Genomic DNA, 27,984 nt, shown 5'->3' on the forward strand with positions numbered 1-27,984 from the left:
ACACAATTTATTTCCCAAACCATACTATATCTTTCTGAACTCTTTAATCCTACAAGATTAAATAAGACAGTTTCAAGTAAGGATCTGAATACACACCTGTATATTCCTTTTGTGCCACAATTCACAGTGGCTTTGTTGATCTCAAAGGTACTAAAATAAATTTCATTTTCATGCTATAAACACCATTATTCTAAGCTATTGAAAGATTAGTAGGTGAGAGTCTGAGTAATGTTATTTCTAAGCAAAAATGGGAAAGCAAAGTTTCAGGATCAATTTTTGTCAGATATGTGAACACCCGTTCTATAGAATTCAACTCCTGTTTTGACAGCTTATTGAATACTCTCCCAACTTTTCCCGCCTGGTAATGTCTCCCATTAATTAATACCCATTCTCTGTTCACAGTTTTGATAGAACAGCAGTAGTTGTTAACACAACACTCATAATCACAATTGTTCAGGTATGTTTTTTTGTCTGTATTATGCATAAGCCTCAAATAGTAAATGTTGCCCGAAGAGAAAGGTAAGGTAGAATTTTTAGAAATAAAATTCAGACTTGTAATGGGAATAAGAATTGCATTTGCATTTCACTTCTCCCGCCCCCCTTTATTGTAGTATCAAACTCTGCAAACATCTTTTCTTTTTTTTCTTGTATGAGTAAGGCTATAAGAATACAATTTAAAAACTTTTAAAATACATTTAGAAACCAATATTTTTTACTTGGTTGGAATTGGGGAGCAACTTTCTACTATAACAGTGTAAATAATGGTCATCAAAAGAGGTCAAATGTTCAAATACAGTTTTGACCTTGGAGTGCAAAGTAATTTAATGATGTTACTTTTCAACATTTTTAAAGAGAAAATATATATGTATTCTTACAACATATGCATTTATGTAGGTATATATGTGTATTTATGTAACATATATATGCATATATACATACATACACATATAGGCTTCCCTGGCAGCTCAGCTGGTAAAGTATCTGCCTGCAATGCAGGAGACCAGGGTTTGATTCCTGGCTTGGGAAGATCCCCTGGAGAAGGGAATGGCTACCTACTCCTGTATTTTGGCCTGGAGAATTCCATGGATTATTCATGGGGTCGCAAAGAGTCAGAGATGACTGAGCAACTTTCACTTCACTTCACACACACACACACCTATGGAGACAGAGAGAGAGAAAAGAAAAAGAGAATTGTTCCTCTTGCTTACATGATTGGGCAAAAATAAAGGAAGGTATCTAACTTCTTTTAATTTTTATTTGGTTATCAGATAGATTGATGATTTCCCCCCATATATTTACAGACTACAGTTAATACTTAATTTAAATATAATAGGTTATATACAGTAGACCAGTAAGAAAAGATATGAAAAATGAAATAATGTAAGTTATTTATGAAGTATGATTGAAATTATAATTAAAATTACTGAAGCCTACTAATCTTGTCTATAAAGTAAATAAAAACTATCTCAATCCATGAATCAGTTTGAGGGATAATAAAAGTAAAACCATTTTCAAAACGACTGGCTAAAAACAAATTTTTCCTGGTTATTTGGGCAACTTGTGCTGCTTTACTCCTAAAATTCATTGTGTTTTCATAATAGGATTGAGGAAATTTTTTTCCTGTTTCCATCAAGTGTTACTAAGAGAAAAAAAAAATCAAGGATTCACACAAAGAAACAAAGACTTAACTGCTTTTTTAAGAAAGCAATGATTATAGATTATTAAAGAAGAGAAAATACGAACCTTTCTGTGGAGATGTGTAAGTTATTTAAACATAATCTTTTGTTCAACGTCATGATCAGTTTAGGTAAATAGATGAATACAGAGGGAACAGGAGAGGAAACATGAATGAAAAGAAGATAGGAGGACAAAAAAAGAAACCAATAGGCAAGAAAAACAGAGGGACAGCCGCAAGAGGAAATTGCAAATAGAGAGCCCCAAGGCAAGGAAAGAAGACAGACAGACAGTCAGTTAAAGACCCTGAGGGAGGCATCAGTTTAAGGAAAAGAAAGCCACTTTAGTCACACTTTGGTGTGTGGGGGGACTTGGACCTCTGATTCTGAGCTTTTGTGATCACCGCTTTCAAACGCTGACTGAGGGGCAGAAACCAATGAACTGATAAACACGCGACTTGTCAGGTCAGAACTGGGTCTCCATAACCAACGCTGAATAGTTGGGAGACAGAAGAATGCAATCCCTGAAACAGTATCAAATCCAACTTGGGTTCACTATGGAAGATCCAACCTAAACCATTTCTTAAGGACTGTGATCAACCCACCCAACACAGCTATCTTACAAGTAGCTCCTGGACAAGTGCTGTCTAATTTCTAACATACGGAGAATTTACTTTTCCATCCACTTGTGACACTGGTGAAGCCCAGCACCCTTTGCTCATTTTACTTTTGATTACTTTTTACCTTAACTAGGTTGTTACATGATTTTTCCATGGAAACCACCAGGGAGGCCTCATTTCCACTACACTGGGATGGCGTGCCATTCTTGGCAGGGAACTGTAGGTGTTGCTGAAGCTACATAGCTGAAAAGGCTAAGCCAGACGTCCAATTCTTTGCCTCATTATGGTTCTATTTTAGCCCCGTCCTCTTCCTCCCACTCAAATTCTGTACCCTGGCATGTGTTTGGATATGCTGCACCCTCCAGCTCTTCACACTAAATATACTCTTAGAAACCACGAGCGCAACTTGCAGATGAGTCATTCTCTCTGAAAGACTCAGCTCCGCAGTGGACAGCTCGTAAATTGGAATAGATGCAGTTGGACAGGGGGAGTAGAGACAACAGTCGCTGGTTCATCATGTTCTGCAAAGAAAGCCAACAGGGTGGAGGTGGGTGGTTCCAGAGTAAATCGAAGCAAATTCTCACATCACACTTTAAAGAGAAGTTGGTCAAAGAGCCTAATACTCTAAAGATAATGCTCTAAAGCTTAGAATTTGTGTGCATCACTTGTTCGGGGGTCAAGCACTTTTTCTATTTTCTTCTTCTTCCTTTGTGTGTGTGTGTGTGTGTCTGTTGTCCTTTGACCAGTGCTCAGAGCATAATTTGTTTCCAGTCTTTTTTGTTCTACGAGTGAAAAGGTCAATGCCCTTTGACATGGCATGAGCTGTTCAGTGCACCAGGGGAAACATCACCAGCAGTGCCGGGCTTAAAACAACTTCAGGGCAGCTGGAGTCAAACACAGGAAGTGTTGTTCAAACCCCGGGAGAACGCGGGCTTTGTTTATTAGCCAACTTACATCTTGTTGAATTGCTAAGTGCCGCTATCGTGAATGAGCAGATCTATCAGAGACTCCAAACCCAGATGAGGTATTTGTAGGCGTGATAAAACAACATCACTCTCCTAAAGTGTCCCCTACAGGAATCTAAATACAGAGTGGCTATTTTCTTAAATGGGAAAAGTTTCATCTCAGATCCCCATAGTCCAATACATGCTAAATGATTCTACAAATGAACAAACACTGCTTTGATGAGACAGTAAATTTAGTGGGAGAAATAATCAACCAGAAATGCAGAAAAAAATGTGGATTTCTTTTATAAACAGTCTAACCAGGAAATGACTTACACATTCAATCTTGTACCCCCACAAGATTTCTTTTTTATTAATTTAGCTGAAAACACTGACCTGTTCAACATTTTTATTTACATAGTACGTGTAAATCTCTAAGTCTTCAATGATTTATTAACTGTTACTTTACCAGTACAAGATAATATTTTAACTCCATTTCACAATTAATTGAGAAAGAAAGGTTAAGTGTTTTGCCTAAGGTCACTGGACAAATCTAAACCAGAGACACATTTAGCTCCTTGAACTACTGACTTTCTGCCTTATGTTTTAAATCAGTTAATTAGTTTGCTTCTAAACACACTGAAAGATTCAAAGCTCCACAGAAAAATCACATTCTGCAGCAGTCCTCCATTTGGAAATAGAGGAAATCTGGATGAAATACACATCAACCTTTTTTGTACAGTATTGGAAGCAGTATTAAAGAGGAAAAAAAGTAGCCCAAAGAAGGAAAAATCCTAAGTAGGTGCCAAGTGGGGCTTCCCTCATGGCTCAGACAGTAAAGAATATGTCTGTAATGCAGGAGACCCAGGTTCAGTCCCTCGGTCAGGAAGATCCACTACAGAAGGGAATGGCAACCCACTCCAGTATCCTTGCCTAAAGAATCCCATGAACAGAGGAGCCTGGCGGGCTATAGTCCATGAGGTTGCAAACAGTGGGATAAGACTGAAGCAACTGACCATGCATGCAGGTACTAAGTGGTTTGGCCATGCAAAAAGCCTACTCTTTCCTTTCAGACCAAGAGTCAAGATGCCTGGGCTCAGGTCCCAGCTCTACTGTATATTTAGTGGGATGGTCCTCAAACTAAGTCTTTTCTTCATCAGTAAAATGGATATTAAAAAGACCTGCCCTCCCCTAAGGAAAGTCATGAGTTTCAAATAAAAGTATGGACATGAAAGAGTAACTTAAAGAATACTGTAAGTTGTAAAGTGCTGTTCAAATCCCATTAGTGATTGTGGTCATAGTTCTATTGTTGTATTAGAAAGGAAACAACAGGAAGCCCATGAATAAAAGAGATGTCATAAATTATGTCACCAGCCTCACTGAAAAATCCAATGAACATTATGGACTCTCTTCAGCAAAATTCACAGAAATATACCCCAAACGTTAATTATAATTTTCAAGAGGTTTTATAGATCATCTGAATCTCATGTGTTCATGGACCTCATATTAAAAACACTTGTTACAGAGGAAGAAGAGAAATGGAAGATTATCTAGAAAGCAAGGAGGCATGGGAATCAAAGAGCAAAATAGACTTAATTAGTCAGCCCAACAATCTCATGGTGTCAAGCCATAAGAAGATGGTTTAGGGTCATTTGCTGGTGAGATGTGGACAAGCAGACTGCTGGTTGAGGAACAGTGTTAACATTGCCTTGTTCAGAAGAGAAGGAAATACATTATTCATTTCCATGACAATTCTAGGAGCAGTCTCCCAGAGATATAGGGAGAAACCCACAAAAGTGTGGGTGGCAGGAGCAGGGGAGTGCAGGGGGAGATGATGAAAGAGGATGGCAGCTGGGAATTCTGATTTGGGGGCAGGTGTGGAAAGGCAGAGTTGGGGGTAGCCTTGCACCCTAACACATGAGCCCCTGCACTCTTCTGACTCTCCTGCCTGTAGGTTCAGCAGGAAGCCAAACTGGGACTAATTCTGGCTAGACCCAGGGAGAAAAGGGACCCCAGCTGTCAAGATCTCTCTCTCTTTCTCTCTTTTTTTAAGTTGCAGCATGTGGGATCTAGTTCCCTGACTGGGGATCAACCCCAGGGCAACCCACCTTGGGAGTGTGGAATCTTAGCCTCTGGGCCACCAGGGAAGTCCTGAGATCACTCTCCATTAAAGCCAACCTGTAGCTGACCTGGTTCTGACTTTGGCTCCTAGGCTTCTGTGGATGGATTTTAATTACCTGCCGCCTGTTGTCGTTCATTTGCTTAGTCGTGTCCGACTCTTTGCAACCCTATGGACTGCAGCATGCCAGGTTCCAAGCTCATGCCCACTGAGTCAGGGATGCCATCCAACCATCTCATCTTCTATTGTCCCCTTCTCCTGCTGCCCTCAATCTTTCCCAGTATCAGGATCTTTTCCAATGAATCAGTTCTTCGTATCAGGTGGCCAATGTATTAAGCTTCAGCTTCAGCATCAGTCCTTCCAATTAATATTCAGGGTTGATTTCCTTTAGGACTGACTTGTTTGATCTTCTTGTGGTCCAAGGTACCCTGCTGCCTGTAGCCCCTTTCTATACCTGGATCAACAACCTTCCATCAGTCATTGGAAGGACTGATGCTGAAGCTGAAACTCCAATACTTTGGCCACCTGACGTGAAGAGCTGATTCATTGGAAAAGACCCTGATGCTGGGAAAGATTGAGGGCAGGAGGAGAAAGGGACGACAGAGGATGAAATAGTTGGATGGCATCACTGACTCGATGGACATGAGTTTGAGCAAATTCTGGGAATTGGTGATGGACAGGGAGGCCTAGCATGCTGCATTCATGGGGTCACAAAGAGTCGGACACAACTGAGGGATGGAACTGACTGACTGGTGTGTTCCACAGGTCTGTCTTATGCTTGTCTCAGACCCAACTTCTATATGCATCCTATGATGCGTGACATTTCTTCCCTGGTGGCTCAGATGGTAAAGAATCTGCCTGCGATGTGGGAGACCTGGATTCAATGCCTGGGTGGGGAAGATCCCCTGGAGAAGGGGAATGGCAACCCACTGCAGTATTCTTATCTGGAGAATTCCCATGGACAGAGGAGCTGGTGGGCTACAGTCCAAGGTGTCACAAATGGTTGGACACAACTGAGCAACTAACACATTCACTTTAGTCTTGATTTTGCAGAGCTCATCTCTTCGTGGCTTTGAATGCAGGACAGATTTTGGTTCCAGGCTTTCCTTGGTCTGACTTGACGTCTCTCCTGACTGCTGATCTGAACAGAGTAGGGGCTAGGGGCTAGAGGTTCACAGTGATATTGCTTGTTAGGTAGAATTGCTTGCTTGGGTGATTTCAACAAATTGCTGTGAATTTTCCTCCTTCTATAGATACTTCCCGAGTTATGGAGTCAGCTCAGCAATACAGACCTCTCAAATCCAGAGTGGTTCCTCCAATTTATTGTATGTTTGATAACTGCTAATTTATCTAAGTTTCTGAGAATAAAATTATAAGTAAGAGAAACTGGGCACTTAATTGTTGGGCCATCTTTTACAGTGGAATTGCAGGTTGATACTTTTGCTTACAATAGTGCACATGTGTGAGGGCACACGCTCACACACATGTCCTTCTACTTTATAAGAAGTCACCTTGGCATATCCTGTCCATCCTAGTGTTAACTTTCTGTACTTTGAGATTTGCTGGCTTTTTTGTAGCCCACATAAAATTTCTAACTGTGTGTTCTATTGTATAATTCAAGGCTTGGTTATATTCTTTTCAGCACTCACCTCTGCGAAATTCTCAACTGGGAAAAAAAAAAAGTATGAAGCTCAAAGAGGGAGGAGAGGTGGAATTAATAAGTGAGGCCAGACACCTCTGACTCCACTATGCTTCCCTGAGTGTTAGAAATGGCAATCTATTTTAGGAGTCATAAATTTACTCTATTATATGCAATTCTGACTAGGAAACTTTCTTTTGAATATAAGCTGTGAGAACTTCAGCAAAACCTCTTGTGGATCTATAATATGATGTTTTATATGATGCTTACAACTGTACAAAGATGAAAAACATGTTATTCTATGAAACTGGAAAAACAGTACATCATTTGGCATGTACTATAAAATATTTTATGGAAAGCAAATACATTATATAACCTTATAACCTCAGTAAGGGTGATAATCTACATGTCTATTTCACTTGGTGCTTAATGTATACTCTGAAAATTCAGTTCATTATTGTTTTACTCTATCACATAAGGCTTTCAACATAAAATTTAAGACACGGTAATAATAAATAACAATTTTCTGTAACATACAACATTTTCCTGTCTTTAGATAAGCATCTTTTGAATGAAGGAAGTCTCACCTCTTAACAAATATTGCAGGGAATATTAGCTAGCAATTTCAAAAGTACTCACTGGAAACATTAGTAAATATTTTGCTAAACTGTGACACTAAAACAATCCAAGTTCATTTTAAACAGCATTATTTGAGTTCAATCATAACTATACCTGGTTGCAACATTCATATGGGATGGGAGTAAAGTAACGTTTTTTAAGGGCACTGATTTGAACCAATTACTTCTGGATGGCAAGTTACACAATCAATATCATGATGTTGATAGTAATTTGTATCTATAGTATCAGACCAGAAAGCAAGAAGGTAGTTGTTTCAGCAACAACCTCAGTTTATTATTAATATATAATCATTTGGAGCAATCTAGAGAAAGGCTGTATTATTCTGAGAATCTCCAATCTGCAACCTATGGTTTGGGGCAAGTAGTGAGGACAATTATATTGCATTCATGCAACTATGGTATAAGATCTGACTCTCTCCTATTTAGTCAATTATTTGTTCATTCATCTATTCATTTATTCATTCCCTTAATCTACAAGACATGGCAGAATGCTCTGGCAACATGGAGATGTATCAGACATGGCTCCTCAAAGAACCTGAAGTTATTACAAGAGGAAGGCACTAAATGTTAGGGTAGGTCTAATAGTAACCTTCAATAATAAGCGTTCTTTCTAGAAAGGATATATGTTCACTCTACCTAGGGAAAGGAAACACGAGAAGAAAGGGTTGGAAAAAGCAGAGTATGAGGCACACCTTGAAGGATATGTTAAGTGTTAGTGGCTCAGTCATGTCCGACTCTTTGTAACCCCATGGACTATAGGGGCTCCCACATACATATATAAGATCCTGGCCCTACTAGAGTCCAGGAGATCCTGAACTAGAGGGCCAGGCTCCTCTGTTCATGGAATTCTCCAGACAAGAACGCTGGAGTGGGTTGCCATTACCTTCTCCAGAGGATCTTTCTGACCCAGGAATTGAACCTGGGTCTCCCACATTGGCAGGCAGTTTCTTTACCATCTGAATCACCAGGAAAACCCTGTGGAGAAAGTGTTGAAAAAAAGCAGAGTATGAAATACACCTTGAAGGATATGTAAGTATTCTCTATTTGAGACAATTAACTTTTAAGAAATTTTTAGCTGGATGTTCTGTTACTTACAGCCCCAAATTTCCTGATGTAGGTTTTAAGCAATTCTATTATAAAATTACTCTTTTTATGGGTCAAAACCAGTCCAAAATCAGCAATCTTATACTTCAACATCAGAGCTAATGTGAGGAGATCAGGGTTTTAAGCAAAGGATTAAAATGGTCATGATTTGAGGCTTAGAATGATCATATTAGCAGCAGAAAATAGGATGGATTTATAGGAATATTAAACAGTAAGCAAGGAGGTCAGTTAAAAGACTATTATCATAGCTGAGTTGAGTGTTAATGGGGCACTAAATCACTTCATGGGAAATAGATGGGAAAACAGTGGAAACAGTGTCTTTATTTTTGGGGGCTCCAAAATTACTGCAGATGGTGACTGCAGCCATGAAATTAAAAGACGCTTACTCCTTGGAAGGAAAGTTATGACCAACCTAGACAGCATATTAAAAAGCAGAGACATTACTTTGCCAACAAAGGTCCGTCTAGTCAAGGCTGTGGTTTTTCCAGTGGTCATGTATGGATGTGAGAGTTGGACTGTGAAGAAAGCTGAGTGCTGAAAAATTGATGCTTTGGAACTGTGGTGTTGAAGACTCTTGAGAGTCCCTTGGACTGCAAGGAGATCCAACCAGTCCATCCTAAAGGAGATCAGTCCTGGGTGTTCATTGGAAGGACTGATGTTGAAGCTGAAACTCCAATACTTTGGCCACCTCATGTGAAGAGTTGACTCATTGGAAAAGACCCTGATGCTGGGAGGGATTGGGGGCAGGAGGAGAAGGGGACGACAGAGGATGAGATGGCTGATGGCATCACTGACTCGATGGACATGAGTTTGGGTAAACTCCGGGAGTTGGTGGTGGACAGGGAGGCATGGCATGCTGCGATTCATGGGGTCGCAGAGAGTCAGACACGACTGAGCAACTGAACTGAACTGAACTGAAATTAAGGCAAGGGCTCCAAGGATGACATGGTGTGGGAGTTCAAGTGAGAGAGATGTTAAAGAGATAGAATTGGCAGGCTTGGTAATTTAATGGAATAAAAAGTAAGAGAGAAAGGGATATCCCTCTAAGACAAGGGTTTGGCTCAAGCAGATAATTAAACTGTTTAATTGATTCTAACTCTGTGCTCACTTCTGAACCTTGACTCAGGATGTCCATTGGTCGTGGTGAGCCCTGGCACTTCCTTTCAGCTAATGAAAACCCCCCCATCTGCTTTCAGTCCTCTGACGGCACTAACATCTTCTTGCGGTGACTGGTTTTGGGGGGCCTATGTTTTTATACTGCACATTTTGATGCTCAACAGGGCATGACTCTGCTACGTGGTCATTTGGGGACCTGAGGCCTGCACAATGATGGGCCTCCCCTGATGGAAGTGTCAACTCTTTGCAAACAGGGACAGGATCCTGCCTTCTATTTCTTAATTGTCCTTATAACACCTGACATATACATATGCACAAAAAAACAAAACTGACTTCAATTATGGCCCATCAGATGCTTTCTTATGGTAAAATGTAGGGAATTTTAAAGAAATCTTGGCTAATTATGGGAAGAGATGACAGCTGTAACAGCCTAGCCTAAACTGCCCATTCCCTTCTGATCCCCAGTTACAAAACCCCCCTCCATGCCTCATGGGGTAGCAGACGTCTGCCTTACATCCACAACCCTTATACCTCATCTATCTGGAAGATAAATAAGGAAATTTAAAGGATTTGACATGCCCTATAATTCTGAGCTTTATTATTTGTATTAATAAATCTAGAGGGAGAAATAGTTGCTAAATAATTTAAATTTTAAGGATACTTGCAAATTATTTTGCTTATAGGCAACTCAAGAAAATAAAATAATATCAAAATTTATATGACTTTGAATATTATTTTTATATAGTTATGTAGAATTGAGCATACATTCTTTACTGATATATGATTTTCTTCTCAGTTTTATTACATAAGAAAAATTCTTTTAAAAGATAAGAAAATGGTATCATCCAAGAAAATCAATTAAATGTGTATTTCAACTTTAGTTGTGGATGGCTTGCCGTAATTATAAAAGATATAACAGTAAAATATTAATTTTTGATGAAAATTTTTTATACAAATTTGTATATGTATTTTATACAAATAAATAATTTTTATACAAATAACGTAGATTCTTCTATTTATTTAGGAAAAAGAAAAATCTATGATCCTAAAGATCATTCTACAGTTCTATTTATGTCTATTCATATAATTTTGCCATTTTGATGCAATCTATCTATATTGCATATGAAACTGCAAAATTTGAAAGATGAAAATGATCTATTCAAATTATCTGCTATTACACAAACAGGTTAATAACAGTAATTAAAAGAATAATTATGCAACTACATGCCACTCAAAGGAGTCATTTAAATTATGCAAATCAAGCATAAGGTCATGTAATGCTAAGAGAAAAGAGCTAAAATATGCAAAATAGTGTGCTCTCTGTTGGTGGTTCCAGTATTAGAAATATTCATATCACAAGCATATAGTGTGCATTTCATCTTTGAACCTTTGTACCATAAAATTGAATTAATTTTCCTACCTTAGGTACTCTAAAATTTGAGTAGTACAAAGTTTTATAGATGAGCTGATTTCATCCATGAGAGAAATGCTTCTCATTTGAGTACTTTATTTTTAAGACATTGATTTTTTTTTTTTCCAGCTATGGAAACAAGTCACATTATAAAAACAAAAGACTTGGTGAACAAACAAAAGTATAAAATGTAAAATAAAAACCATGTGTGATATTAACAATTTGAAACAAGCATGATCTCATTTGTGGTGCGTTTCCTTTCCTTCCTTTTTAAGTGCATTTTATTTTTGGTCATAATGGGTATCAGTTGTGTTCTTGTCTGTGTCACTTTTGCTTTTGATTTCATTTAATATTACACCACAAACGTTTCCCCAGATGACTCTTGAAACCTGAATTCTTAACTGATGGGATGAAACTTTTTACACATGTAAGTAATATTTAACTATTTTATTATTTTTTCATTTTTTTATAGCCTATTTTTCTATTATATCAAGCTATGATAAGCATATACTAAATTGGATGAGAATTACTGGTTTTTTATCTTACTAGATTGCTGAAAGTAGATTAGGAAATTGTGTTTATGGCTATGGATAAAATTAGATTTAGATTTAGGATGAGGAATATAATAAACATGAATTTTTAAGTTTCTAAATGTATATTAAAAAATTTGTTCACAGAACATTTGGATCAGTTTGCTCACTTATGAGCAATCCAGAACACTATAAGGTTCTTAGTAATAATGAAAATTATTATTAATGAATAATAATTAATACATTCATCTTAATTGTATTTCTTTAATTTTTTCCATAAGTTTCTAGACTGTTTTTCTTTCTTGATTATACAGCTGCACATAACCTTTATTTACTTCTCTACTTAGTTATGTTTAAATAATTTGCAAGAACTTTTCCTTTTGTCATATTTGTTGCAAATATTTTCCCAGTTCTTTTTATTCATATTTTTGACATACACATTATATTTACAGGAATCAGATTACTAAATATTTGCTTTTTACAGATTTTCCCATTGTTTTTATGCTTAAAAATCCCTCAACACTTTAAGAATTTTCCTAGATCCAAATGAAAATTAACAATAAATTAAATTTATCAATAATAAAAAATAATATAATGATCTGATTTTTCTAACATTTGTTAAATTATATTTCTTTCCTGTTTGCTTCTTTTTATTTGTTTACATATTAGTATGTATTTTAGGATTATCTAGTCTCATTCACTGATTTGTATTGATTTATATGTTTAAATTATAGTCTTTTAGTTATCTTTATTCTGCACTATGTTATACTATTTAGGGAAGCAGGCAAGCCCCCACCCATTTTTGTTTTTCATATGTCATGTATTTATCTTTCAGATGAACTTATCTGAAGAATTTCAGAATTTATCCCAAAAAGATAAAGAGTTATTCTTTTAAAAATCACCTCATTATTTGAGTGCTTCAAAAACACCTCTTACATTTGTATCTCATATGAGGGAAAGGAAATATTGTAAAGTACCTCCCCCTTCTGTCTTCCAAATACTTGCTACACATACAATAAAAGATAGCGCTAAGTTCTGTCTGACTCCTGTAATCCTATGAACTGTAGCCTGCCAGACTCCTCTATTCATGGGATTCTCCAGGCAAGGATACTAGAGTAGGTTGCCATTTCCTTCTCCAGGGGAAATTCCCAACCCAGGAATTGAACCCAGGTCTCCCGCATTGCAAGCATATGCTTTACCTACTGAGCTATGCAGGAAGCCCATACAATATATACAATATACAACATATACAATATATACAGCACATACAATATATTCAACACAGTTCCTTAATTCTCAGTCATTCTGTGAAGACAGGATTAAGTATTGCAATTTATAAATAAGAAATCTAAGACTTTGGGAATTTATGTCTTACCCAGTATTTCAGTAAAAATGCAGGTAGAAATACTCCAAGCTCCTTTCATAATATCACATATATTTGTCCCTTACTTAAAACATGAAACTGTCAAGTTAGTAGACTATCCTTTTACTTAAAATGCATATATAATGTATATATATCAAATTGTAGGTTACTTTATGTGATTAACGTGCATCCTTTTTTTAAATTTGCCAGATGATATATTTTGAAGTGAAATGTGCCAGAAAGAAGACATGGAATTTCTAAAGGCAATCATATAAACTATGGTTTACTCTCCAACTACAATGGAGCTCCAGGTAGGTCACTTAATTTGAATTTGCTTATGGGTAAATATGTTTCTAATCTTCTCAAAGCTAATGATAAAGACCTACATGTATTTTTCACTATTTGAGTATGTGTACAGAACACACTGTAGCAAAATTACTATATTGATATTCAAGAATTAAATGTGTGCAATATATTGCAGTCTAATAGGAAAATCCAATTCTTTCCATTCTTTCCAAGTCAACCGATTCTAGAAATCCATTTCTAATTTAATCTTTCAGTAATCCCACTCCTATGCCTTACACTCTGGTTAAATAAATTATTAGCTACTTCTCTTATGTCAAGATTAACCAGGATTCTTTGGTTGCAAGTGACAGAAACTTAAGAAAGCTAAAGCAAGAGAGGAAATGGATTGTCCATGTAACTATGCATAGAGATCTCCGGATTCCAGCACAATTTGCTCTAGATGTTTAAAAAATATTGTCATAAACTTCTCTCTCTACATATCTCCTAGAAACATCTAAGTTGGTTAACTGAAGCACTGGATAATGAGAAGAATCTAACATTTTATCCTACTTATAAGTAATGAGTTAACCTACCTCAGCTACATGATGCTAAAAAAAAGACATGAGACTCTTGGGCCAGCGCCAAAGGGCTTAATTACTCACGGCACAGCCAGCAGCAGAAACGTCAGCCTATTTCTGTGAGCCCCTTATCTAGATCCCACAGGAGTGATACAGACAAGCCCAGGTGGGTGCCTACACAGGCAGTATATTGTGCTACAGTACAGAAACCATGAGCTTAGGGAACCTGAATACACTGGGGCAGTAACTTTGCCTTTCCTTCACTCTGGATCTCTAGGTCTCTCTTCCCAAGGCTGTTTACTAAAGCAAACATATTTAAAAATATAGTGGGACTAAGTAAAATTAGAGTGGAACAAAATAATATGGAACAAAGAGTAATCAGTACTTTGTGCATCAGACGCAAAGGTGAGAGGTTTGTGGAGAACCGTCTCCCCACGTAAGACTTTCTCCAGCAGACAGCAAAGAAGTCCACCAGTCTATTCTACCACCTACACAACCTCAGCAGAAAGAGGAAGTGTGCTTTCTCAAAGGTCCTAGATAGCATGCGTGTTCCTGGGTCACTGTAACTCTGACTGGCCAGACTTAACACTGTGGTCCTCTTTGGAGCAGAGTTACCTGATCAACCTCCCCCACTTCCCCTAGAAGTTTGGAGTTGGTGAGAAGTATCTGCTCAAAGAAATACTAGGGTAGTGTGATCAGAGAAGGGCATACTGATAGAAAGCAAACAAAATGCAGACAGACGCTTGATCATTTACCGGTTCACCTGTTGGTAGCTTTCTCTTCATCCCCCCTCTATTTCTGCATCCTCTGATCCTTTTTCACCTCGCTGTGTCCATATCTGAGGCATTCTAGGAAGCCATTGTCAAGGGTCTCTGGCAATGAAGACAAAAATATTCCCTTCCCAGCTAGAGGATTCTCTAGTTTCACTCAGCATTTTGCCTTCCTCAATTAAAGCATTTTTATTTCCTACAATGCATTTCAGTCATCTGTTTAGAAGCTTTAACCTTCCCAACCAGATAGGGATCTCCTTCTGAGCAAGGTCATATCCATGCCTCTCAGTGTCTCCTAGGGTCAAAGAGTATCACAGGTGCTTAGTATCTATGTACTGAACAAATAGAAGGATATTAGATGAATTTCAATCACTTAGATCTCTTAACTAACAATGATGGAACAATACCAGGTCAGGAGTCCAGAGACTTCGCTTCTCTTCTATTTCTACCACACACTGGTTGGCCACCTTGAGCAAATTTACTAACCTCTCTGAGGCTCAATTCTATCGTTTGTAAAAAAATAAAAGGTGAAACTATGTGCTATCCTCTTATGGCTATTGAGATAATCACATGAGGAAATGCATGGGAAATCACTTTAGAAATGTAAACCACTCTAATAATTAATGAACTCCATTTTCAAATAACAAGCGAACCATTTCTGTTATAGGAATTCAATGTGTTTAGAATTAGCAGAATCATTATTATACAGAAGTAAGCAGATACAATTTGAAGGATGCGTGCAAAAATTCTGCCTGTACCAAAATATATTCCTTGGTATCACTAATTCCTCTATCACATTTTAATTTCTCTGATTTAATTTTAAGAATAATTACCTCCAAAAATTCCCATAAAACTTTAAAATTTTGATACAGTTAATACAGTAACCATTATTGTTAACAAAACTTTACCTTTTTTTGGCTGACAGGCAAAGGGATATATAAGGTAAGTTTTAAAAGGAAGAGGGACAAAATTAAAAAGTAAAACAGTTAGATGAGTTTGTCTAGAAGACGATTAGAGGAGAAATACAATGCCATTAAGGAAGAATGCTCTCAGTGAGAGAGATGTTGCCAAATTATTTTTTTTTAATCTTTAATTAATAGCTTTGCCTTGGACTGCTCTTGTTAATCAGGCCAATTTTCTGTACATCTATTTTTAATTCACAATTTTCTCCTTCAAATTTGGACAGGAAAACAGACTAAAACCAAATAATCCATTTGTTTAGAAAATTTTCTCCCTTTAGAGGAGGAATCCCATAACTTTTTGAAGTTTCATTTCTGTTTTATTAACCAACAGTTAGAAAAGCATATTTTTTCTTAGATTTTTTTCCCTAGAAGTTTTGGGTGCCTCCTCAAATTTGAATAGAATTTACAAATACATGTGTTGAAAATTACCCCTACCAAAGCTATGTGGTTCTCCCATCTGTCAGAGAAATCAGTTTGTCTCCACAAATGCCTTCCTAATTAACAATGAACAAATGCCCTATGAGCAAAATCATGACAATGTGATACAGAAATGTTTGCAGTTCATGGGAAAAATTGCCAGAAGGACAAAGTTACAAAAATAAAAAGACACAGAAGCTAATACAGAAAGCCCAAAGCAACTACATTTTTTCCCAGAGAGTTGGGGACTGTTTGGAAAGAATTCCAAACTATTTCCTCAAATATAAGCAGAAATGAAAAATTTAAGGCAGGACTGTACTTCTAAAGACTATAATACAATCTAGGCATTCAGTTGAGGTTCATGCTCCCCAGCAACAAAAGCTATAACAGGGATCAAGAAGAATTCAAATGGGTAGTTTGGCAGAAAGAATCCACCTGCAACATAAGGTCAATGCAACTTGCTTCTTCATTACAGTTATCTCCTAAAGCAGGAGATTAACACCCCGTTGGGGAGGTTGAGAAAGTGCTCACTCCACCGTCCACTTGAAAGAGACTATAGTGACCAAAAAGGCTGTAAACCATTAGAACTCTGATTTCAGAGAACATGACAGGAATATACCCCAAGAGTCAAAATTAAAAGGTCAGTACCTTCCTTGCAGGTGGCACAGTGTTAAAGAATCTGCCCACAATGCAGGAGCCCCTGGTTCAATCCCTAGGTCAGGAAGATCCCCTATAGAAGGAAATGGCAACCCACTCCAGTATTCTTGCCTGGAGACTTCCATGGACAGAGGAGCCTGGCATGCTACAGTCCATGGGGTCATAAAGAGTGACTAAGTCACAGCTAAGTGACTAACACTTTTCACCTTCCTTGCACTTAACAGATGGGGCACACCTCTGTATCAATCAAATTGCAACTTTCAGCCCCTTTTCCTGTTTGCCAAAGTTATAAGGAAAACCTTGATGGATTCTTTGAAGGCTTTGTTTTTTGTTTTTTTTTTTTACTTTTCAAAAGTCTCATCTAAATGTTCCTTAATAAAACACTGCCGATGAAAAGAGTACTCCAGGTGCTTTTAAAAGTTCTAATGTGTTGTTGCTTGTGTCCCTGCAAAGTTTTAGATATCCTTAGAGTAATCCTTCAAAGGAAAGTAACAACTTAAGGCCACGTGGGGGTCTAGGTTATTCATTGACACTCAGTTCACTTCAGTTCAGGTCAGTCACCCAGTCGTGTCTGACTCTTTGTGACCCCATGGACCACAGCACTCCAGGCCTCCCTGTCCATCACCAACTCCCAGAGTTTACCCAAACTCATGTCCATTGAGTCGGTGATGCCATCCAACCATCTCATCCTCTGTCGTCCCCTTCTCCTCCTGCCCTCAATCTTTCCCAGCATTGGGGTCTTTTCAAATGAGTCAGCTCTTCAATTGACACTAGTCATGCTTAGATTTTGGAGTGAGGCATCTTCGGTCTGTTGAGATTCTGGAAGTGGCAATTTTTAGTTGTTCTGTTAGCTCCTCCAGAACAGCTCCGCCTCCTCCTGCTTTCTCTACCTCTGCAAGCAGCTGAAGTCTAAAGGACTTGTCACTCACACTATCTCAATATCTGATACTGGCTAGCACCTCTTATACTTATTCACACATGAAGAATTATCAGCAGTTAAAATTATATTCAAAATATACATTTAAACATATATATCTTTACATATGGCGCTTCCCAGGTGGCTCAGCGGTAAAGAAACTGCCTGCAATGCAGAAGCTGCAGGAGACGCGGGTTCAATCCCTGGGTAAGGATAATGCCCTGGAGAAGGAACCAGCAACCCACTTCAGTATTCTTTCCTGGAAAGTCCCATGGACACAAGAGCCTGGTGGACTATAGTCCACAGGGTCGCACAGAGTTGAACACGGCTGAAGAAACTTAACACACACACACATATATCTTTATATACACACAAATTCCAGACAGTGCTCTTTTAATGCATACATGAGAAATAATCAAAATAACAGAAAACAAACAAAAAAATCAAGCCTAGAGAGAATGACAATATGACTGTCAACAGAGGAATTTTCCCCAGCATCAGAAAGAAAACTCTTATGATGCATTCTATGTTGGGAATTTGTACTAAGAGGACAGACTTACCCAGAGCCTGAATCACAAAAATGCCTTACATTGAATTAAGAGGAAAATACAACAGTTGACCCAAGGACAATACAGGTTTTTAATCAATGGCAAAAAACATTAAAATGTTCAACAGAAAAAAAGTTCAGGTAGATACACACACACACAATTTACTAAGAGAGCTCTTTCTCCAAGGACTACAGCAAAAGCGCTGTGAAAGGTATAAATGGAGAATGGCTGTTATTCAGTCGCTAAGTCATATCTGATTGTGACCCCATGACTGCAGCACGTCAGGCTCCCCTGTCCTTCACTACCTCCCTGAGTTTGCTTAAACTCAAGTCCATTGAGTCAGTGATGCCATCCAATCATCACATCATCTCTCGCCCCATTTTCCTCTTGCCCTCAATCTTTCCCAGCATCAGAACACTCCTGAATACATAAAAGAAAGTACACAAATGTGAATCAATAGACACTCTAAGTCCAAAACAACAACACAGAAGTAGGAACCATTCAAGAGATTTCTTTAGTTTACCCAATTAAACAGGAAAAAGTACATACATCTATTGACATTTCCTTCACAAATCACAAGATTGTTACTTTTTGTTATTAAATTTGTAATTTTAATTGTTTATAAATTCCAAATTCACTGTTGTTTTTTGAAAATTGGTAAGACTGATTTTTAAATATAATTACTCTAGGGAAAAGGAAAACAAATTCTCTGGAGAAAAGTAGAACTGCAATGCCTGTGGTAGGCATCAAAGCCAGTTAGCAGAAGATAATAAAAGAATCCCATTCACTGTATTATAGGTGACAACTAAGAACTAAGGGATTTGAAGGCTTTAAAGATGATGTGACACATACAAGAAAAGAATTCTTGTGGTGGCCAGATTTTATATCATTTTAAAGAAAGTCATCAAAAACTAGGCTATAATACATACATTTATGAATGGAACAGCATAACCACCTAAAGGAATTTGCAGAAAAATGCCAACAGTAGTTTGTAGGTTTAAATATTTTCTGATTCCCCAGAACCATAGAGCTATTGAATATTCAGATACTGGAGCAAAAACAGATCTTCATAGACCCACTGAGATCATGCCTAGAAGCTGCAAAAAAAAAAAAAAATACTTTACAAGGAATTGTGAGGTGGTCCCAAAATCTAAGCTTCAAGAGCAAGCAAATGACTCAGTCAGAAGCTGAAACAAACTGAAAATGTGAAGATTTCCACTCCACTCCACTCAACTTTGCTCATGTCTTTCTCAACACTGTTTCCCCCAAACAATTCCTCCTGGGAGGAGAAGCCTGTTCTTTTACCACCCAAAGAGTGGCAAATTTATTCTGAATTTATCTTCAATTTTATCCAATTTGTGACTCAGCCATGAAGACCTTGGATAGATTATGGCAAGTCACTGGAGTCCTCTAAGTCAAGTGAAAGTCACTCAGTCATGTCCCACTCTTTGTGATCCCATGGACTGTATAGGCCAGAATACTGTCCAGGCCAGAATACTGGAGTGGGTAGCCTTTCCCTTCTCCAGGGGATCTTCCCAACCCAGGGATTGAACCCAGGTCTCCTGCATTGCAGGCAGATTCTTTACCAACTGAGCCACAAGGGAAGTCTGAGAATACTGGAGTGGGTAGCCTGTCCCTTTTCCAGTGGATCTTGCCAACCCAGGAATCGAACTGGGCTCTCCTGCATGACAGGTGGATTCTTTACCAGCTGAGCCATCAGGGAAGTCCAGAGTCTTCTAAAGCAGTTGTTTAGAGTTTGAATTCATGAAAATCTCATAGAAAAGGGAACCCTTGTTCACTGTTGGTGGGAATGTAAATTGGTGCAGCCATTGTGGAAAACAGTTTGGAGGTTTCTCAAAACTCTAAAAATGGAATTTCAGTATGACCCAGCAATTCCACTCCTGAGTATATATCCAAAAAACATGGAAATAATAATTCAAAAAGATACATACACCCCAATTTCATAGCAACATTATTTACAGTTGCCAAGCTATGGAAGGAAACTAAGTGTCCATCAATAGATGAATAGACAAAGAAAATGTGGCATATATACACAGAATGGAATATTACTTAGCCATAAAAAGGGGATAACATTTTTGCCATTTGCAGCAACATGGATGAACCTGGAGGGCATTATGCTAAATTAAAAAAGTCAGAGAAGGAAAATTACTGTATGATAGCACTTACATGGAACATTTAAAAAGCATAAGAGACAAGTGAACATAACAAAAAAGAAGCAGATTCACAAAAATAAAGAACAAATGAGTGTTACCAGTTTGGCGGAGAGAGGCAGTAGTGGGGTGGTGTGTCAGATCATTTTATCAGGTAATATCATAATGAGAATAAAAATTTTAAGATTATTATAAGTATTATAGAATCTAACTTTTTATAATATCAGGATAGAAATATTACAATAGAGACTTAAGAACTCCGCTATAACCCAAAGAGATGGCACAACACAAGTTGTCCTCTCCCTAAAGCATCCTATAAGACATAAGCAGCTTCAACACAGACCATGGCATGGTCCCTGTGGATATGCCATGAATATTGCATTCCTGTCATGCATGTGCCTCCAAGAATTCTGTTACCTAAGAGAATGGAGGTGGATAACACAAACTGTAGAGAAAGAGGTAGGGAGCTGAGTCTTAGTCCTCACTCTTAACTCTGCCAGAAACTGTTTCTTTTAACAGATCACTTAATTTGGCAAGATGGTGGTAACACTAAGGACATATATGTGGAGCTACTTCAAGACTATCAAGTAATTTATTTGATTTTTTTAACTAAAATGATCTAAGTAGACTGGGTAAATTGAATTAACACCTTTAGAAAAGATACATAAGAAAAATCAGAAGGAAAAATAACTTATCTAAAATAAAAAGACCTTTAAAGATATATTTAAAGAAGAAAGTTTGAATAATATGGGCACAGTGTTTAAGGAATGAACATCCATAATGCATTGCTAAGGATACAAAAATGTAAGTGATGCATGTTCTTTCAATTTTCTTCAAATTATCAAACAGAATACTGTCCATAAAGATACAGTAATCTGCTATTTCATCTTGAATCATCTTATTTATTCATTTCTGCCTTTTCTTGAAAAGATCTGACTTAACTAAGTAACTGGTGTACATTTTTTTTTAAATCTTAGTTGTTTGAAACACAACTGAACAATAATTAAAGCTGAAAATTAAGAAAACATGAAATGTGCATGATATCTGAATCTGAATATTACCTTAAAAGACAGTTCAGAGACAACTGTAAAATTTCCATCCTTAAAATATCTAAGTACCAAATATATCCTCTGGAACTAATTAAGAAATGCTATAATCAGATATGAAGTATCAGATAAAAAAACTACTTTTTCTCCAACTCAGAGAAAAATAAGGGGTGGTCTAAAGTAGGCTTCCCAGGTGACTCAGGGGTAAGGAATCTGCCTGCCAATGCAATAGAGTCAGGAGACAGAAGTTCGATCCCTGGGTAAGGAAGATGCCCTAGAAAAGGAAATGGCAAACCACTCCAGTATTCTTGCCTGGAAAAGTCCCATGGACAGAGGAGCCTGGAGGGGTACAATCCATAGAGTTGCAAAGAGTCAGACATGACCTAGCAACTAAAGAGCAACAACAACAAAAGCAGACTTCCAGCATCTTAATAAAAACCATACCTTATGAATCCAGGAACTGCCTAAGCCCTTTAGATGCATTCTCTTATTTCACTTTCTCAACAATCTTAAAAGGCAAATAGCATTATGATCCCCATTTTACAGATGAGGAGTTTAAGAATTAGGGCAAGTACCTTGCCCCAAATCATACATGAATGAGAAGAGAGAGCTAAAATACAATTACAGCCTAACTCATCTTTACCCTAATGATCACCTCATTTTCCTGCCTGCCATTCACTTGATGTTTTGAGCGAGCATTACTTCCACCCCACAAACGGCTGCAGCTCTCTGTCTGATTACTCTGTCGAGTATTTTGTTTTTCACGATGCTCCAGCAAAATGAAGCAATTCTGCCACAAGCCTTTGTGGCTTCTTGTATCACCACCCCCTTACCCCCACCCAATTCACCAAGATAATCTCAGGAGGCACAGGGCACTGGGCATAGCATGGAGTCTCCCAGAACTGTCACAATCAGGATGAGTGAGGAGTGTGGCTCCACGACTCCACACCAGGGGCAAGATGGGGGCAAGGGCAGGTTACTCTGGCTCTTCCCTGAATGTGAAAAGGGGGACAGCAAGCCAGCTACTGTGTTGCTGATTCCCTGAGATGTACTGTCATCACTGAAAAAAAAAGAAAGTTATCTTCTCTACAAACCCAAGCATGTTGCCTGTAAATCATTCATGTGCTGCTTAAAAGATTTTGTGTGCATGTTCTTTTTTTTTTTTTTAATGGAGGATAATTGCTTTACAATGCTGTGTGGGTTTTTGCCATAAAATAACTCCAATCAGCCATAAACATTTGCATATTGATGAGCCCAAGGCTTTCTCTTATTCCTTCCATTTCTAGTCTCTCTGTATATGTTGTATGTTAGTCGCTCAGTCGTTTCCGACTCTGTACAACCCCATGGCCTGTAGCCTGCCAGGTTGCTCTGTCCATGGAATTCTCCAGGCAAGAATACTGGAATGGATTGCCATTTCCTTCTCCAACAATGTCTCTATGGTCATGGTTAAAAACCAATCACATACACAACAAAAGGCCATTTGGTCATATTCCACTGCCAATTCTAAACATGTATAAGTCATGGCTCCTATGCAAGGCCATGTCCTGTAATGGAGACCATACATTATGGGGCATCTTATCAAAATATACTCTCGTGAAAACTGTTTGAAAAGGAGAAATGTGTCATATACTCAGTTAATCTGTTGGCGAGCTGGTTCTACAGTTCTCTTTCTACCCTACTCCAGCAATATTTGGCAGGGAAAAAAATAAAAGAGTTTAATAAAGTAGAACCTTGGAGAATATGAAGTTGGGACAGCATGGAAATACATTGAGTACTCCTTGCCATAAGCCATGTTCCAGGGAATTTCCCACCATAATCCCAACAGTTTCAAACTTGCCCTTAAAGGAGTCAGCCAACTTGTTTCCCAGTCCAACATCTCTCAATGCCAGAAACGAAGCGTGGCTGCCCTGTGTCCTCTGGACCTCCATTAGCAATGGCTCCAAGAGAATCCCAAGTTGCTTGCATTGGTGGCGTGAAATAACTTTAGTTTCTGCTTTTAAGGCAAGTGTACATGAGTCTGCCAGCGTGAAACTGATTGAGCAATTCATTCATTTACTAAACAAATATTTCCCAAGTGCCTGCACCGTGGCAGGTACCGAACTAGATGCCAAGAACACAACAGTGAGCAAGATAAATCTGATCTCACTTCTCATGGAATCTGTATTATCAGGGGAGACAGAAAATCACACAAGCAATTACAGTGGGGACAGTCATATACATACTTAACTTTATCATCTACATTCATTCAGACAAGAAAAGAAGAGAAAAAAGAAAAGGAAAAGGATGAGCAGGCAGAGGGGAGAAGCGAGAGAAAAAAACATACAAGAGAAAACAAAAAACCTCAAACTCTACACACTATTATTCTCACTGACATGTCCTGAGGTAAACATGATCCAGAAAAGATGAAGTCTTGGTTATCACTGGCCACATATACTGTGAATATTTTGCCATGAAATGATCTAAGTAGTTTGAAGGTTTGACCATTAACACAAGACACTGCCTTCATCTTATCTTCTACTGAATAGCAGCCTAGAGGACAAATGGGTTATGCTGGATTTGTTAAAGACAGGGTAAACAAATATACCCTCCAATGTAGTGTTTTTCCATAGAAGATTTCAAAGGTAATTTTGACCTTGTGTAAATTCTGTTTACTAGAATGTGGAAGCTATGTCTCTACTCCATGATAATGTGGTTTATGTTTGGAAAGAACAGTTCTAGGCACTTACATGGCCAAAGTTTTTCCTGTTTGATTTCATAGATCACCACATACACAGGTGAAGCAGAGTGGGTGATAGGAGGGTCGTGTTTTCTGCCAAACACTGTGGAGGTTATTCTCTGTCCTTTTAACTATGCCTGTTGTGCACTGCTGATATCTTCGTGTGCAAAGCAGTTCTGAAAAGATCAACTTCTTTTACCATTAGAACAAGATCTTTCTCACCTGAGAGAATACTGTGTTTAATCCCAGTGCAATCCTTCTTGATACCAATGAGAAGTATCAACAAAACAAAACACCCTTCATTTCTATTGGTAGATTCTCAAGATGTGAATCTGACTATATCCTCTCAGTTTGTTTCCTCATTGGGCATTCCTAGCAATCCTGCTCAAATAAACTATGTTTAAGGAAAGACTGGGGATGAAAGGTACCCCCGTGGAACAAAAGAGAATTAGAGTATAAAATGAAGGCAGTTGCCTACAAAATTCAAGCCAAAAACTCACCTTTGTCTCTATGGATACTTAAAGGGGGAAATGCAGTAAGTTATCTAGATAATTGCATCATTTCTTTAATTTGCTGCATCCTCATACTCAACTACAAAGTTTCTTACTTTCTTTTTGCAAATAGTTCAGTTTCTTAAACTTAATTGAAATAAATAACAAAACCAAATGAAACCATTCTCATTCAAAGACTTGATGATTCAGAGAAGGGTATCGGTCCTATATCAGAATGATAGCAGACTTTTGCATTACTGCTGCATTACAATATTACTTAATTGATATTCAGAAACATGCAAGGCCATGCTACTTTCCCATAAACTGAAGTAGAAAATGTTGAAATGGAGAACAACAACAAGAATGCACAAATAAAATATGAAAAGTTTTGTCATGTTTTATTAGGGTTTTTCGTGTTAGCATCCTATTATATTAGTATTTGTTTTCACTAATATGGAATGAAAATTGCTGAAATGATTGCATGGTCATATCTTGTTAGGCAACTCAAATTCCAAAATTATATGATTCTAATATAAGATGAAAGAAAATTGTTAATATTATAAAAAGTTTCTAATATGATCTGAAGGCCCATTTGGAAAAAAAAGTTTAAGTTACTTTGGTGTGATGTCTTGGAGACATTTTCTTTATAGGAACCAGGTGGTGACAAAGAAGAAATTGGGCACAAGGATATCACTGCTGGACTGGATTCATAAATGAAAATATTTCTCTCAGGTAGGCAATATACTGCATGAATTTTTTTGCATTTTTTGAATCTATTCTAAACAATTGTGAGTATTGATTCAAAGAGTTGAGTTTTATTGTCATTGCTTTTGAATGCAGGAGGTAGCTGCAGTAATTATAGTTTTTGCCTTTTTTTGTAAGAAAAGCCACTATTAGGAATACTTATCTTCATGATTTGTTTTCATCTGAGAGTTGTTGTTAATTGTTAAACAATAAACTAATTGCTAAACAGTATAGCTTGGTATATACTATGAGATAATAAAGGATGTTGCTTAAGGAAACAATTTTTTGGCACTTACTGAAAACCTGCTTTTTAATTTATTGCACTTATTAAATGTGACAAAGAATCAGACAGTAGTCTGCCTTATTAAATAATTAGCAGTTAAATCTACACTTACTTTCAATCTGGGTATAAAGATGATACTCTGGGATCTCAGAAGTAATGTTCATAGTGTAACTTTGGAGTCAGAGTAGACTTTATCAAAACTTGTTTTCATGTTGCAGAAACCTGCCATAAGTATCAAATTGAGAACTGAAAGAAATGTTGGAAGAATAAAATAATTGATTGTTAAGGATGTTATTTATTCTTTTAAGAATACTGATTTCAAAGTTCTTTAAGATTCCCTAAAATACTATATTTAATTGAAGACTGCCACATTTTAATATTTATCTTAATGTAACATTTTATACACTGAAGGAACCGTTTTCTCAAAGATGACATTATCAATGGTTTACAAAGTGATTGTGATTGCTTGAAGGACTTGGCTTAGGAAATCTAGTCCTGACATATATTACTTTTACAGAAAAAATAAATTTATCTTGATTGGCTCTTAATGTCAGCTGAAAGGGGAACCATTTAAAATTAGCTGCCAGACACAAAAATCATCTTAGTTGAAATTAGAATTCATTTAGAATATGTTTTAAAGAAAGACAAAGTGACAAAACTGGATTTCAGATAGGGCAACGTTTTTTAAAATGCAGTATATTTTATCTTAAATATGGTATGAATTGGTTGTCAGAACCAGACTATTTCCATCTCTTTTGCCTATCCTCCTACTCCAAGGGCTCAACATCATGTTCCAGTTCTTCAGAAATTATTTGGGTTAGAACCGTTTTGATGCAAACTTCTACAGGGCCATTTGGAACTCTGCAGAGGATCAATAAAATAAATGAGGTGAAATTATAGCTGAACTAGTCATGAAAATGTTTAAAATATAAGATGTCAATTCAAGCTTTTTCTGAATGCCAATACATCTAACTAATTACCATATCTGTCCCAGACTGGGATGAATCTATGTATCCAGGTCTTGTTATCAAGTCTTGTTCAAGGCAAAGAAAATCCGGTGGAAGAAGTTTCTGAGGCTAGTAATAAAAACTGAAACATCCATACCAATTTGTGATCCATTTCTGATACACTATGTGGTCAAAAGATCAGATTCATCTTGAAAATAGAAGCCAAATGCTTCTCATTTAAAAAAAAAAAAAAGAGCAATAACAAGAGCCACAGCTCTATGTAAAGAATGGCCATCTACCATAAAGAATGTATCTTCCTATTTCTACATTGCTAGAGTTTTTTCAGTGCTGGGAACTTCATATTTATCTATGCTCTAATTAATCAAGATAACATGATCCACCTTCAAATTAATATTATCCTAAACAACTTTTCTAATGTTTTCACTAACTTCCCTTAAATTGCACACATGGTGAAGATGTAACATGTCACCCAGGCCCCTGTCTTTCTGTGTAGCAGCAGCAGAAGCTGCAAAACTTCCACACTGTATTATCTATTGCGATGAGAATACCGCTAGCCTCAGATCAAATGCTTTTCTTTCCTCACAGCCCCAACAGTGCTGCCCTCCCCACCCCACCCCCCCATAAATTAGCAGTGTTTAGAAGGAGACTTGCCCACATTCTATAGATTACTTGAAGGAAAAGCTCCATCATCCATAATACATTTGGCTTCTTTCTAGTTGAAGATTTATATATTTTTTTATTGATGGGTTATGAATATTGACACAGGAGATATTCATTGTTTATTGAAGGCTTGTTTACATAAAAGATCTTCACAGGCTACCCCCTAAGTCTAGAGGTCCTAAACCAGTGTCAGGGAGCTGTCTGGGTATTTTTTCCCACGTATTGCACTGCCATTCTACCAACAATAGAGGCCCATTAACGTTTGGCCCTTCAAGTTACTGCAGCCCAAGCCTCAGTGGCAGGACGTCTGCCCAATATGTAAAATAACGGAATGAATGGATTCCTTGGAAACAATGATAACAAGACCTGGCTGAGCTAACTGTGACAGCATGTGGTAATTTTCCAGCCCGCTGGGCCTGTAAAGGAAACTGGAACACAAAGCCGAGACTGCGGGGCGGGCCGGCCTGAATAGCAGCAAACAAGCGCAGAATATCTGATGATGTCATACGCACAGTTTGACAGATGGGGCTGGACAATTTTGCCCTCTTCAAGTGTGCTCTTAACTATTTGTATTCCATCGGCTTCTCACTTGGGAAGTTCAATCCTGTAATCACC

General features: G+C 37.6%; 1 long non-coding RNA gene across 1 annotated transcript; it reads left to right on the top strand.

The window, feature by feature from the left end:
• Positions 1-11,561: 11,561 nt before the first annotated feature.
• LOC122699391 lies at positions 11,562-26,818 on the top strand. Its single transcript, XR_006342605.1, has 4 exons — positions 11,562-11,691; positions 13,368-13,468; positions 25,365-25,446; positions 26,736-26,818. It is a non-coding gene; the product is annotated as an uncharacterized LOC122699391 (long non-coding RNA).
• The last annotated feature ends 1,166 nt before the right edge of the window (positions 26,819-27,984 follow it).

This window comes from Cervus elaphus, chromosome 9 (genome assembly GCF_910594005.1).
Source record: "Cervus elaphus chromosome 9, mCerEla1.1, whole genome shotgun sequence".
Classification (NCBI taxonomy): domain Eukaryota; kingdom Metazoa; phylum Chordata; class Mammalia; order Artiodactyla; family Cervidae; genus Cervus; species Cervus elaphus.